Source organism: Choloepus didactylus, chromosome X, assembly GCF_015220235.1.
Source record: "Choloepus didactylus isolate mChoDid1 chromosome X, mChoDid1.pri, whole genome shotgun sequence".
Taxonomy (NCBI): Eukaryota; Metazoa; Chordata; class Mammalia; order Pilosa; family Megalonychidae; genus Choloepus; species Choloepus didactylus.
The window spans coordinates 78,274,375-78,288,738 of NC_051334.1; the positions used below are offsets into that span (position 1 = coordinate 78,274,375).

The 14,364-nt window shown below is 37.5% G+C and overlaps 1 pseudogene; it reads left to right on the top strand.

Moving 5' to 3' along the window:
- The first annotated feature begins 3,704 nt into the window (after positions 1-3,704).
- Positions 3,705-4,468, top strand: LOC119523855 (annotated as a pseudogene).
- Positions 4,469-14,364: the final 9,896 nt, after the last annotated feature.

Below are 14,364 nucleotides of genomic sequence, written 5' to 3' on the forward strand. Positions count from 1 at the left end.
TTGGAAATTCAATTTACATTGTAATTTGACCACTCACACAATAAGACTCTGGAACTGTTTTTCAGAAATCTCAAGTTTGCAGCTGCAAAAAAAAGTATTTTTCAGGGCACAGATAGAAACTGTCATGTCCATGATGTAGCACTTGATCTGGGAATTTGAAGACTTTAGGTCATCCCTATGTTTACCTACTATATCCAGGAGGGATGGGTGGGGAAAGATGGTGGAGTGGTGAGATGTGGAATTTAATCTCTCCTATAGGGCAGCTAGTAATTGCCCAGGAACTGTATGAAAGAGTGTTTTTGGGGTCTTCAATGACCAGTCACACATTGTACACAACTTTGGAACTGGACAAAAAGCTGAGATCACAGCAAACTTTGTAAGTTCCCCCAAGCAGGGGTCTGGCACCCCTCCCCAACCAGACCCTATGGACTGTCTTGCAGCTGGCTCCCTGAAAGGAAACAAAAACAACAATCTACTGAGGGCAAGAATGGGGACCCAACCCAGCCTCAACTGCAGAATTAATTAACAAATTAATTAACTAATTTTTGGAGCTGGTGATGATAAAGAAGGGCTGGGCTCTGAGAAGGGGGGCACATAAAATCAGGCACCCATTCTCTGGCTCCAATAAAGCTTTTTTTCCCTACATTTTTTCCCTTCTCATTTCTCACTGACTCCTTATCTTTTTGCAGTTCAATAGCCCCCAGCAGGGGCAGAATTGAAGCTGTTGGAGACTAGTTATCAGACAGTAACCCAAAGTGCATCTTTAAATGTGCTATTCTGACACTGGCAAAACTTCCAGGCAGGGGAAAGACTTTTAAAAGGGAATTCTTTTTTTCCTTTTTCTTTTTTTTTTAAATTTAAAGGTAATGTATGCAGTTATTTTCTATCAGACAACCCAGGTTGAAGGTCTTGGCTGGTCTTGGGGGGAGACAGAATACCTAGAACTTCTTTGAATTTCAGATTCACTTCTGAAGAAGGTCTCCACACCAATTTTTAATTGGCAACTCAGGCTGACCAAAGAATTGAGCTGGAGTTGCCCCAAAGAGGAGAGGGGAGAAGGGAATAGTGTCCCTGGGAGACAGAGTTCTTATGACTGGGAGAGTGGAGGGAGGTCCAGCTCAACTGGCAGCCCTCCTGGGAACTCAGACCCCAGAGGCTGGAATTCAGATTCCAGTTTCAGTCAGCCATGCCCCAAACAGGCTCAGAGTCTGCAGAGAATTAAAGGCACTACACCTACTTACACTGGTGGGGAAACTGCAGGCTGGCAAGTGCCACCTGTTGAACAGGATAGAAAAAGCACCAAGTCTAGAGGCCTCACAGGAGGGTCTCACTCTCAGAGAAACTCCATATCCTCCTCATGAGACCGGGGCCTCTCTAGACTGTGAATACCTGTCTTGGGACAACCATATCTGAGGAGACACTCTCGTAAAAATGCTACATAGAGGCAGGGCAAGAAACAGAAAAACAAGAGGTGAAAAATTCTGATCAGCTAAACAGAACCTAAGGTAGACATCTAGAATAAGTTGAACTGGACAACAAAGGTTAGAGAAGAAAGCCAGCCAACAAGAAAGCCCTAGGCAAAAGAGTGAAAATGAGCTCCAGAATAAACTAATCAAGAAAATCAGATGCCTAGACAACTTGAGATAATGAGCCATACTAGGAAACATGAAAATATGGATGAGCCAAAGGAACAAATTAATAGTTCAACTGAGATACAGGACTTGAGGCAACTAATGTTAAATAAATTCAATGAACTGAGGGAAGATATGGCAAAAGAGATGAAGAATATAAAGAATACACTGGATGACCATAAAGAAGAACTCAGACACTTGAAAAAACAAATAGCAAAATTTATGGGAATGAAGGGAAAAATGGAGGAGATGAAAAACACAATGGAGGGACACAACAGTAGATTTGAAGAGGAAGAAGAAAGGATCAGTGAACTGGAAGACAAGACATTTGAATTCATAAACACAAAAGAACAGATGGTGAAAAAATGGAAAAATATGAGCAGGGACTTAGGGAGTTGAGGGACAACATGAGGCACACGAATATACATTTTATGGGTATCCCAGAAGAAGAGAGGGGAAAAGGGTCAGAGGGAATAATAGAAGAAATATTCCCCCAAAATTTCCCAACTCTCATGAAACACAGAAAATTACAGATTGAAGAAGTACAGTGTACCCCAAACAGAATAAATCCCAATAGACATACTCCAAGACACTTACTGATCAGATTGTCAAATGTCAAAGACAAAAAGAGAATTCTAAAAGCAGCAAGAGAAAAGCAATCCATCACATACAAGGGAAGCTCCATAAGACTATCTACAGATTTCTCTTCAGAAACCATGGAGGTGAGTAGACAGTGGTATGATATATTTAAGATTCTGAAAGAGAAAAACTGCCAACCAAGAATTCTATATCTGGCAAAACAGTCCTTCAAAAATGAGGGAGAGATTAAAATATTTTCAGACAAAAAGACACTGAGAAGGTTTGTGAATAACAGAACAGTGCCACAAGAAATACTAAAGAGAATGCTTCAGACTGGTAGGAAAAGACAGGGGAGAGAGAGTTGGAGAAGAGTGCAGAAATGAAGGTTATCAAGAAAGGTAACAGAAGAGAGAAGGAAAGAATTAGATATGACATATAAAATCCAAAAGACAAAATAGTAGAAGAAAGTACTGCCATTACAGTAATAACACTAACTATTAATGGATTAAACTCCCAATAAAAATACACAGACTGGCAGAATGGATTAAAAAACAGGACCCACCTATATGCTGTCTACAAGAAACTCACCTTAGACACAAGGACAAAAATAGGCTGAAAGTGAAAGGTTGGAAAAAGATATTTCACACAAACAGCAAACAGAAAATAGTAGGGGTAGCTATATTAGTATCAGCAAATTTGCTTTCAAAAGTAAAACAATTAAAAGAGACAAAGTAGGACACTATATATTAATAAAAGGGTCAATTCATCAAGAAAACATAACAATCGAAAGTATTATGCACCAAGCCAGAGTGCCCCAAAATTCACAAGGCAAATACTGATAACACTGAAAAGAGAAATGGATACCTCTCCAATAATAGTTGGAGACTTCAGTCCACCATTATCATCAATAGACAGAACATCTAGACAGAGGATCAATAAAGAAACTGAGATGATGAATTGTACAATAAATGAACTAGACTTAACAGACATTTGTAGAACAGTACATCCAACAACAGCAGGATACACTTTTTTCTCAAGTGCTCAAGGAACATTCTCTAGGGTAGACCACATGTTAAGTCACAAAGAAAGTCTCAACAAATTTAAAAATGTTGATATTATACAAAACACTTCCTTGGACTATAATGGAATGCATTTGGAAATAAATAACAGGCAGAAGGTCATAAAATTCACAAATACATGGAGGCTAAACAACACCCTCTTAGAAAACCAGTGAGTAATGGAAGAAATTGCAAGAAAAATTTGTAAATACCTTGAGGGAAATGACAATGAAAACACAACATATTGAAACTTATGGGATGCAGCAAAAGTGGTGCTGAGAGGGAAATTTATTGTCCTAAGCACCTATATTAAAAGAAAAGAGAAAGAGTTTGAATTTCATGATCCTGGACTTGAGGCCCAGCTGTGGGTCCCTGTGGCTCATGACCCAGCATCAAGTGAGCCCTTTCCTCCCAGACAGTGCAAGCAGCTTAAAGGATGACCTCTTCAGATCTGGAACAATTATGCTGTCATATTAATGAAAAGATTGGCAATATTAAAAATACTGTGTCCTTAAGAAACTGTGGTCAAGAACCTACCTTGAAGATTACATTAAATAAAATAGGAGATGAAGTCATCATAATCAATGAACTTCTAAATAAACTGGAATTGGAAATTCAGTATCAGGAACAAACCAACAATTCACTCAAGGAACTCTGTGTATCTCTTGAAGAAGATTATAAAGATGTGCAACTTCTCAAAGAAAACATTCCTCCCCATTTGGCACATGTAACAATCATGCAGAGCAATGCTAAAGAATCAGATCTGAACCCTGAAGAACCAAAGTTGAGGAGACTGTGCCCACAAAGAAGCATCCAAAAGAAAAAAGAAATATTAAAGAATTTCCAGTTTTAACTTCTGATGAGTTTAATGGTGTGCCTGCATACATGAAAGCTCACTTAACCTACTGTCAAATTAACAATGTTACTAAAGAGATCAAAAAGGCAGTAATTAGTAAATATAATATCCTACATCAATCAAAAAAGTCTATGAGTTCTGTGGCCAGAAATCTCTATCACAGATTTATTGATGAAGAAACAAAGGATACCAAAGGTCATTATTTTATATTGGAAGATGACATAAAGAATTTCACAGCTTTGAAAGTTGACAAGAGGTTTCATGTGATGCTGAATATTTTACAACACTGCCAGAGGCTATCAGAGATCCGAGGACAGGGACTCACCCATTATGTCATAACCTGAGGCCCTTGTGAGCCCCTCAAACCAACCAATAGTATAAAGGCTACTCCCAGAATTTGTTTATACATAATTCCTTTAGCATTTTCATTTTCTTTTGTTTCTTTTAAAAATAACTTTATTGATAAAGCACATATATTTTAAAATTCACTTCTTTTCAGCAAATATTTAAGCACCCCTATGCTAGGCATATATTTGGAACTAAAAAATGTTCATGTCTAGCTTCTGTGTTTAGGGGGCAATGCTGTAGATTACCCCAAAAGATGGGTACAGATGTGATAATAGAAGAAAAAATTCAAGAAGATAAAGTCAGGGATACCCAGACCCTTTGGAATTAAGTGTCTAAATTCCATCAATAGCATTTCAGTCTACAGGCAGCCTTCCTAGAAGTTGGATTTGTATGCAACTTATCCATGTGTTTATTCTGCCTACCCAGTGCCATTAGGGAACAGCTCTCCTGAAATGCATTCAGTGTAAGCTTGACTATAAACTTGTAATGGAACTGTAATAGAAGTATATTGAAAGAGATGATAAAGTAACATGTAATAAGCTTAATTGTGGTCATGGAAAATGGGTAGATGGCTGTAAGAACATAGCTGTGTTTCTTTTCTGCACCTGGGGGAGATTGCTCTGTCTTGTATCTGTGCCATCTGCTTGGCAGGCTTATCCATGTAGCAGACAACAAAGCATCCAACAAGGAGGACCCAGGGCCTGCTTGATGACCAGAGTACATTACAGGCACTGCATATGTATTGTGATCCTTTCCTTCTTAATTTAAATGGAGGTGTGTTTAACTTTTCATGTCTCACATCAACTAAAGGTAATAGCATTATTGTTTATTTTGTCTTTACAAAAAGAGAGGAGAGAGCAAAAATTGAGGAATTAACTGCTCACCTGGAGGAAACAGAGAAAGAAAAGCAAACTAACCCCAAAGCAAACAGAAAGGAAGAAATAACAAAGACTAGAGCAGAAATAAATGAAATTGAGAACAAGAAAACAATAGAAAGAACCAACAAAACCAGAAGCTGGTTCTTTGAGAAAATCAATCAAATTGATGGACCACTAGATAGGCTAACAAAAAGAGAGAGAGAGAAGATGCAAATAAATACAATCAGAAATGGGAGAGGAGACATAACTACTGACCCTGCAGAAATAAAGGAGATAATGAGAAGATAATCTGAGCAACCATATGCTAGTAAACTAGACAATCTAGACGAAGTGGACAACTTCCTAGAAACACATAAACAACCAACATTGACTCAAGAAGAAATAGATGACCTCAACAAACCAATCACAAGTAAAGAGATTGAGTCAGTCATCAAAAAACTCCCCAAAAAGAAAAGCCCAGAACCAGAGGGCTTCACATGTGAATTCTACCAAGCATTCAAGAAAGAATTACTGTTTCGAGGTGGGGCAAGATGGAGGAGTCGTGAGGAGCAGAATTTCGTCTCTCCCCTAGAGCAGCTGGCAATTACCCAAGAACTATATGAAACAGTGTTATCGGGGTCTCCAGTAACCAGTCACACATTGGACACAAGAGAGGATTCTGAAGGCAGCAAGAGAAAAGCAATCCATCACATACAAGGGAAGGTCAATAAGACTATGCACAGATTTGTCTGCAGAAACCATGGAGGCAAGAAGACAGTGGCATGATATATTTAAGATACTGAAAGAGAAAAACTGCCAACCAAGAATTCTATATCCAGCAAAACTTTCCTTCAAAAATGAGGGAGAGATTAAAACATTTTCAGACAAACAGACACTGAGAGAGTTTGTGAATAAGAGACCGGCACTACAAGAAATACTAAAGGGAGTGCTACAGGCTGATAGGAAAAGACAGGAGAGAGAGAGTTGGAGAAGAGGGCAGAAATGAAGATTATCAGGAAAGGTAAAAGGAGAGGACAAAATAAGATATGACATATAAATTCCAAAAAGCAAAATGGTAGTAGAAAGTACTGCCCTTACAGTAATAACACTAAATGTAAATGGATTAAACTCCCCAATAAAAAGACACAGACTGGCAGAATGGATTAAAAAACAGGACCCATCTATATGCTGTCTACAAGAAACTCACTTTAGACACAAGGACAAACATAGACTGAAAGTGAAAGGCTGGAAAAAGATATTTCATGCAAACAACAACCAGAAAAAAGCGGGAGTAGCTATATTAATATCAGACAAGTTAGACTTCAAAAGCGAAACAATTAAAAGAGACAAAGAAGGACACTATATATTAATAAAAGGATCAATTCATCAAGAAAACATAACAGTCATAAATATTTATGCACCAAACCAGAATGCTCCAAAATTCATGAGGCAAACACTGCGATCACTGAAAGGAGAAATAGATACCTCTACAACAATAGTTGGAGACTTCAATACACCACTCTCATCAATGGATAGAACATCTAGACAGAGGATCACTAAAGAAACAGAGATGTTGAATTGTATGATAAATGAACTAGACTTGACAGACATTTATAGAACACTACATCCAACAACAGCGGGATACACTTTTTCCTCAAGTGCTCATGGAACATTCTCTAGGATAGAGCACATGTTGGGTAACAAAACAAGTCTCAACAAATTAAAAAATATTGATATTATACAAAACACTTTCTCAGGCCACAATGGAATGAAGTTGGAAATAAATAAAAGGCAGAAGGTCATAAAATTCACAAACATATGGAGGCTAAACAACACCCTCTTAGAAAACCAGTGGGTAAAGGAAGAAATTACAAGAGAAATTAGTAAATACCTCGAGGCAAATGACAATGAAAACACAACTTATCAAAACTTATGGGATGCAGCAAAGGCAGTGCTGAGAGGGAAATTTATTGCCCTAAATGCCTATATTAAAAGAGAAGAGAGAGCAAAAATTGAATAGCTAACTGCTCACATGGAGGAATTAGAGAAAGAACAGCAAACTAACCCCAAGGCAAGCAGAAGGGAAGAAATAACAAAGATTAGAGCAGAAATAAATGCAATTGAGAACAGGAAAACAATAGAGAGAATCAACAAAACCAGAAGTTGGTTCTTTGAGAAAATCAATAAAATTGATGGACCACTGGCTAGGCTAACAAAAAAAAAAGAGAGAGCAGATGCAAATAAATGCAATCAGAAATGGGAAAGGAAATATAACTACCGACCCTGCAGAAATTAAGGAGATAATGAGAAGATACTATGAGCACCTATATGCTAATAAACTAGACAACTTAGATGAAATGGCCAACTTCCTAGAAAAGCATAAACAACCAACATTAACTCAAGAAGAAATAGATGACCTCAACAAACCAATCACAAGTAAAGAGATTCAGTCAGTCATCAAAAAGCTCCCAAAAAGGAAAAGCCCAGGACCAGATGGTTTCACATGTGAATTCTACCAAGCACTCAAGAACGAATTAGTACCAATCCTGCTCAATCACTTCAAAAAAATTGAAGAAGAGGGAAAGCTACCTAACTCTTTCTATGAAGCCATCATCACCCTAATACCAAAACCAGGCAAAGATACTACAAAAAAAAGAAAATTATAGACCAATTTCTTTAATGAATATAGACACAAAAATCCTCAACAAAATACTCGCAAATCGAATCCAGCAGCACATTAAAAGAATTATACACCACGACCAGGTGTGGGATTTATTCCAGGTATGCAAGGCTGGTTCAACACAAGAAAATCAATTAATGTAATACACCACACAATAAATCAAAGCAGAAGAACCACATGATCATCTCGATTGATGCAGAAAAGGCAGTTGACAAAATTCAACAGCCTTTCCTGATGAAAACACTTCAAAGGATAGGAATAGAAGGGAACTTTTTCAATATGGTAAAGGCAATATATGAAAAACCCACAGCTAACATCACACTCAATGAGGAGAGACTGAAAGCTTTTCCTCTAAGATCAGGAACAAGACAGGGATGCCCACTATCACCATTGTTATTCAACATTGTGCTGGAAGTTCTAGCTAGAGCAATTAGGCAAGAAAAAGAAATAAAAGGCATCCAAATTGGAGAGGAAGAAGTAAAACTTTCACTATTTGCAGATGACATGATTCTATATGTAGGAAATCCAGAAAAATCTACAGCAAAGCTACTAGAACTAGTCAATGAATACAGCAAAGTAGCAGGCCAGAAGAGTAACACACAAAAATCTGTAGTGTTCCTATACACAAGTAATGTGCAACAAGAGGAGGAAATCAAGAAAAAAATCCCATTTACAATAGCAACCAAAAGAATCAAGTATTTAGGAATAAACTTAACCAAGGACACAAAAGACCTTTACATAGGAAACTATAAGAAACTGCTAAAAGAAATTGAACAAGACCTGAAAAAATGGAAGAACATACCATGTTTATGGATTGGAAGACTAAATATAGTTAAGATAGCAATTTTACCTAAACTGATTTACAGATTCAATGCAATACCAATTCAAATCCCAGCAACTTACTTTACAGAAATAGAAAAACCAATAACTAAATTTATTTGGAAGAGTAAGGTGCCCTGAATAGCCAAAAATGTCTTGAGAAAGAGGAATGAAGTGAGAGGTCTCACACTACCTGACTTTGAAGCATATTACAAAGCTACAGTGCTCAAAACAGCATGGTACTGGCATAAGGACAGATATACTGATCAATGGAATCGAATTGAGTGTTCAGAAGTAGACCCTCACATGTATGGACAACTGATCTTTGATAAGGCAGTGAAGCCGAAGCAACTGGGAAAGAGCAGCCTGTTCAATAAATGGTGTTTGGAGAACTGGATATCCATTTCCAGAAGAATGAAAGAGGATGTCCATTTCACACCTTATACCAAAATTTACTCAAAGTGGATCAAAGACCTAAACATTAGCACCAAGACCATAAAACTCTTAGAAGAAAATGTAGGGCAATATCTTAAAGATCTTGTGAAAGGAGGTGGTTTCTCAGACCTCACACCCAAGGCATGAGCAACCAAAGAACAAATAGACAAATGGGATCTCCTCAAAATTAAACACTTTTGTACATCAAAGGACTTTGTCAGAAAAGTAAAAAGGGAACCTACACAATGGGAGATGATATTTGGAAACCACATATCAGATAAGGGTTTAAAATCCCGAATATATAAAGGAATCCTGCATCTCAATATCAGAAAGACAAACAATCCAATAAAAAAATGGGCAAAAGACATGAACAGACATTTTTCTGAAGAGGAAATACAAATGGCTCAAAAGCATATGAAAAAATGCTCAACTTCACTGGCTATTAAGGAAATGCAAATCAAAACCACAATGAGATATCATCTCACACCTACCAGAATGGCCATTATCCAAAAAAAAGAAAATGACAAGTGCTGGAGAGGATGTGGAGAAAGAGGCACACTTATTCATTGTTGGTGGGAATGTAGAATGGTGCAACCACTCTGGAAGACAGTATGTAGTTTCCTCAGGAAACTAAATATAGATTTGCCATATGACCCAGCTATTCCATTGCTGGGTATATACTCAGAGGAACTGAAACTTAAGACACAAACAGACATTTGTAAACCAATGTTTATTGCAGCATTATTCACAATTGCCAAGAGATGGAAACAGCCCAAATGTCCATCAAAGGACGAGTGGATAAACAAACTGTGGTATATACACATGATGGAATATTATGCAGCTGTAAGACAGAACAAAGACATGGATCATGTAATAATGTGGATGAACCTTGAGGACATTATGTTGAGTGAAGTTAGCCAGATACAAAAGGACAGATTCTGTATGGTCTCACTAATATGAACAGACATTAATGAACAAACTTTGGGAGTTAAAAGCTGACAACACAGGCGACCAGGAGATAGAAAGAGGGCAGAGATCAGCCATTTGATGCTGAAGGACTACAGAATGTTTAGGATTGATTGCATAGATCCAGAAATAGATGATAGCATAATACTGTGTGATGGTAGCACGGTATTTTAAGTACACTGTACAAAGATGTCTGTGAGTAAAGCTGAAAGAGGTGGGATAGGAGAATGTATGACACCAGAGGTAAAGATAGACGATAAAGACTGGGACTGTATAACGTGGCAAAAACTGGAGTGGCCAATGACTGTTACTAAATATACAAATATAAAAATGTTTTTGCATGTGGGAAAGCAAATGAATGTCAACCATGTAGAAATTTGAAAAAGGGATGGTATTCAGGAAAAAAAAATAATCAAAGCAAACTGGAGTCTATGGTCAACAGTAACATTGTAATATACCTCCATTAAATGTAACAAAGGCAATATGCCAATGCTAAATGTATATGAGAGGGGGATATAGGGGAGTAATATGGGATTCTTGGTAGGGGTGTTATTTGCTGTCCTTAGTAGTATATTGTATTGTATGACATGTTATTTTTCTTTTTATCATTTTTTCTTAATGCTAAAAAAAAAACAATTTTTCTTGTAGTAATCAGTATGTTCAAGTGCTGATTGTGGTGATAAATGTACAACTTTATGATGATACCATGAACAACTGATTGTACACTGTGGATAAATGTATGGTATGTGAATATAACTCTATAAAATTATAGGAAAATATATATATAGGAGTAAAAGTGTTGGAGAAAGCATGGTGAGAGAGATGATGCCTCACCAATATGGACTAACTACAATGTGTAAACTCAGAATAGAATCTTAGAACATAGCCTAACATGGACACAATAATTGTAATAGTCCCTAGATTGTAAGCTCTTACAGCAGTTAACTCTATCCCTGAATTGTAAGGCCTAGCTCTAAACTTTGAGATGCTGATCCCCTAGCGTATAACCTGATTGGTCTCTGGAACAATGCATATCTCTGAGACACCTGAAACTCAGAGCTAGAGCTCGGCAGATATGAATGTCAGTATTAGTGCATACAGCCACTGTCAAAAAAAAAAAAAAAAAAAAAAAAAAAAAAGCTGAAAAAAAGCCCAGACTTCAATTAGTGATATGAATGAAGCAGGTCTGGTTAAGACCAGGGCAAGCCAGGCCAAAGGGTAAAGGTTGAAACTGATTGTGTTTTAAAACTTCAACTTCCATATGAGACCAAGGGAATAGATATCTATTTGGTACAGGATCTAAATTTCTAAACGGTACAACTCTACAGTCGATTTGTTCAAACACCACAATTGCATGGAACTTTGAATAGGAAGTGAGATACGGTAGGTTAGTATAGGCTGGAGTGAAATAGTGACACATCCTAGAGTAATTTGGGCAGATAATAAAAAATATATTTACAGCCTCCCCCTCCCCAGCCCCAAGGATCTCGGGGAAGGTGCGGATGTGTTGGACATCCTCACCTGGACTGATGTTGATGTTGTCACAAACATTGGGACTGGCGGTTTGATGTGCTGAGCCCTCGAGCATGGGACTTGCCCTTATGAAGCTCATTACCACAAAGGAGAGTCTAAAGTTGTATGTAATTGTGCCTAAGAGTCTCCCCCTGAGTACCTCTTTGTTGCTCCGATGTGGCCCTCTCTCTCTCTAACTGAGCCATCTCGACAGGTGAACTCGCTGCCCTCCCCCTATGTCGGACCCGACTCCCAGGGGTTTAAAGCTCCCTGGCAATGCAGAGTATGACTCCCGGGGATGAATGTGGACCTGGCATCGTGGGACTGAGAGTATCTTCTTGAACAAAAGGGGAATGCAAAGTGAGACGAAATAGTTTCAGTGGCTGAGAGATTCCAAATGGAGTCGAGAGGTCACTCTGGTGGGCATTCTTATGCACTATATAGATAACACCTCTTAGGCTTTAATGTATTGGAATAGCTAGAAGTAAATACCTGAGACTACCAAACTCCAACCCAGCAGTCTGGACTCCTGAAGACAATTATATAATAATGTAGATTACAAGGGGTGACAGTGTGATTGTGAAGACCTTGTGGATCACACCCCCTTTATCTAGTGTATGGATGAGTGGAGGAATGGGGATAAAAAGTAAAGGACAAATGGGGTGGGATGGGGCGATGATTTGGGTGTTCTTTTTTCACTTTTATTTTTTATTCTTCTTCTGGTTCTTTCTGATGTAAGGAAAATGTTCAGAGATAGATTGTGGTGAGGAACGCATAACTATGTTATCATACTGTGGACAGTGGATTGTATATCATGGATGATTGTATGGTGTGTGAATGTATTTCAATAAAACTGAATTTAATAAAAAAAAAGAAAGAATTACTACCAATCCTGCTCAAACTCTTCAGAAATATTGAAGAAGAATGAAAGCTGCCTAACTCATTCAATGAAGCCAATATCACCCTAATACCAAAATCAAAGATACTGCAAAAAAGAGGAAATTATAGACAAATCTGTTTAGTGAATATAAACACAAAAATCCTCAACAAAATACTTGCAAATCAAATCCAGCAGTACATTAAAAGAATTATACACCATGACCAGGTGGGATTTATTCCAGGTATGTAAGTACGGTTCAACATAAGAAAACCAATCAATGTAATACACCACATTAATAAATCAAAGCAGAAGAACCACATGATCATCTCAATCAATGCAGAAAAGGCATTTGACAAAATTCAACATCTTTTCTTGATGAAAATGCTTCAAAGAATCGGAATAGAAGGGATCTTCCTCAATATGATAAACACAAGATATGAAAAACCCATAGCTAACATCCTACTCAATGGGGAAAGCCTGAAAGCTTTCCCTCTAAGATCATGAAAAAGACAGGGATGCCCACTCTCGCCATTGTTATTCAACACTGTTATGGAAGTGCTAGCTAGAAAAGAAATAAAGGTCATCCAAATTGGAGAGGAAGAAGTAAAAGTTTCACTGTTTGCAGATGACATGATTCTATATGTAGAAAATCCAGAAAAATCTACAGCAAAGCTACTAGAACTAGTCAATGTGTACAGTGAAGTGGCAGGCTACAAGATCAACTTGCAAAAATCTGTAGTGTTCCTATACACAAGTAATGTACAAGAGGTGGAAATCAAGAAAAAAATTCCATTTAAAATAGCAACCAAAAGAATCAAGTATTTAGCAGTAAACTTAACCACAGCCACAAAAGACCATTACACAGAAAACTATAAGAAACTGCTAAAAGAAATCAAAGAGGACATTAAAAAATGGAAGAACATACCATGTTCAGAGATTGGAAGACTAAATATAGCTAAGATGGCAATTTTACCTAAACTGATTTATAGATTCAATGCAATATCAATTAAAATCCCAACAACTTACTTTGCATAAATAGAAAGACCAATAACCAAGTTTATTTGGAAGGGCAAGCTGCCCTGAAAAGCCAAAAATATCTTGAGAAAGAGAAACAAAGTGGGATATCTCACACTACCTGACTTTGAAACTTATTACAAAGCTATGGTGGTCAAAACAGCATGGTACTGGCATAAGGACAGATATACTGACCAATGGAATTGAATTGAGTATTCAGAAATAGACCTTCACGTCTTCAGACAATTGATCTTTGATAAGGCAGTCAGGCCAAATCATCTGGGACAAAGTAGCCTCTTCAAGAAATGGTGCTTGGAGAACTGGATATCCATTTTGAAAACAATGAAAGAGGACTCCTATCTCACACCTTATACAAAAACTAGCTTGAAATGTGTCAAAGACCTAAATGTTAGTGCTAAGACCATAAGATTCTTAGCAGAAAATGTAGGGCAATATCTTAAAGATCTTGTGATAGGAGGTGGTTTCCTAGACCTCACACCCAAGGTGTGAGCAACCAAAGAACAAATAGACAAATGGGGTCTCCTGAAAATTAAACACTTTTGTACATCAAAGGACTTTGTCTATAAAGTATATCCAGCATATTTAGAAACAACCAGCCAACATAATTATAATTTTTAATTCCACAAATCCCTCTTAAGATATCAAATACTTTGTCACCCAGAGCTTTGCCTCTTATAAGCACTTGAGTAGCAGAATTCAGTGCTGATA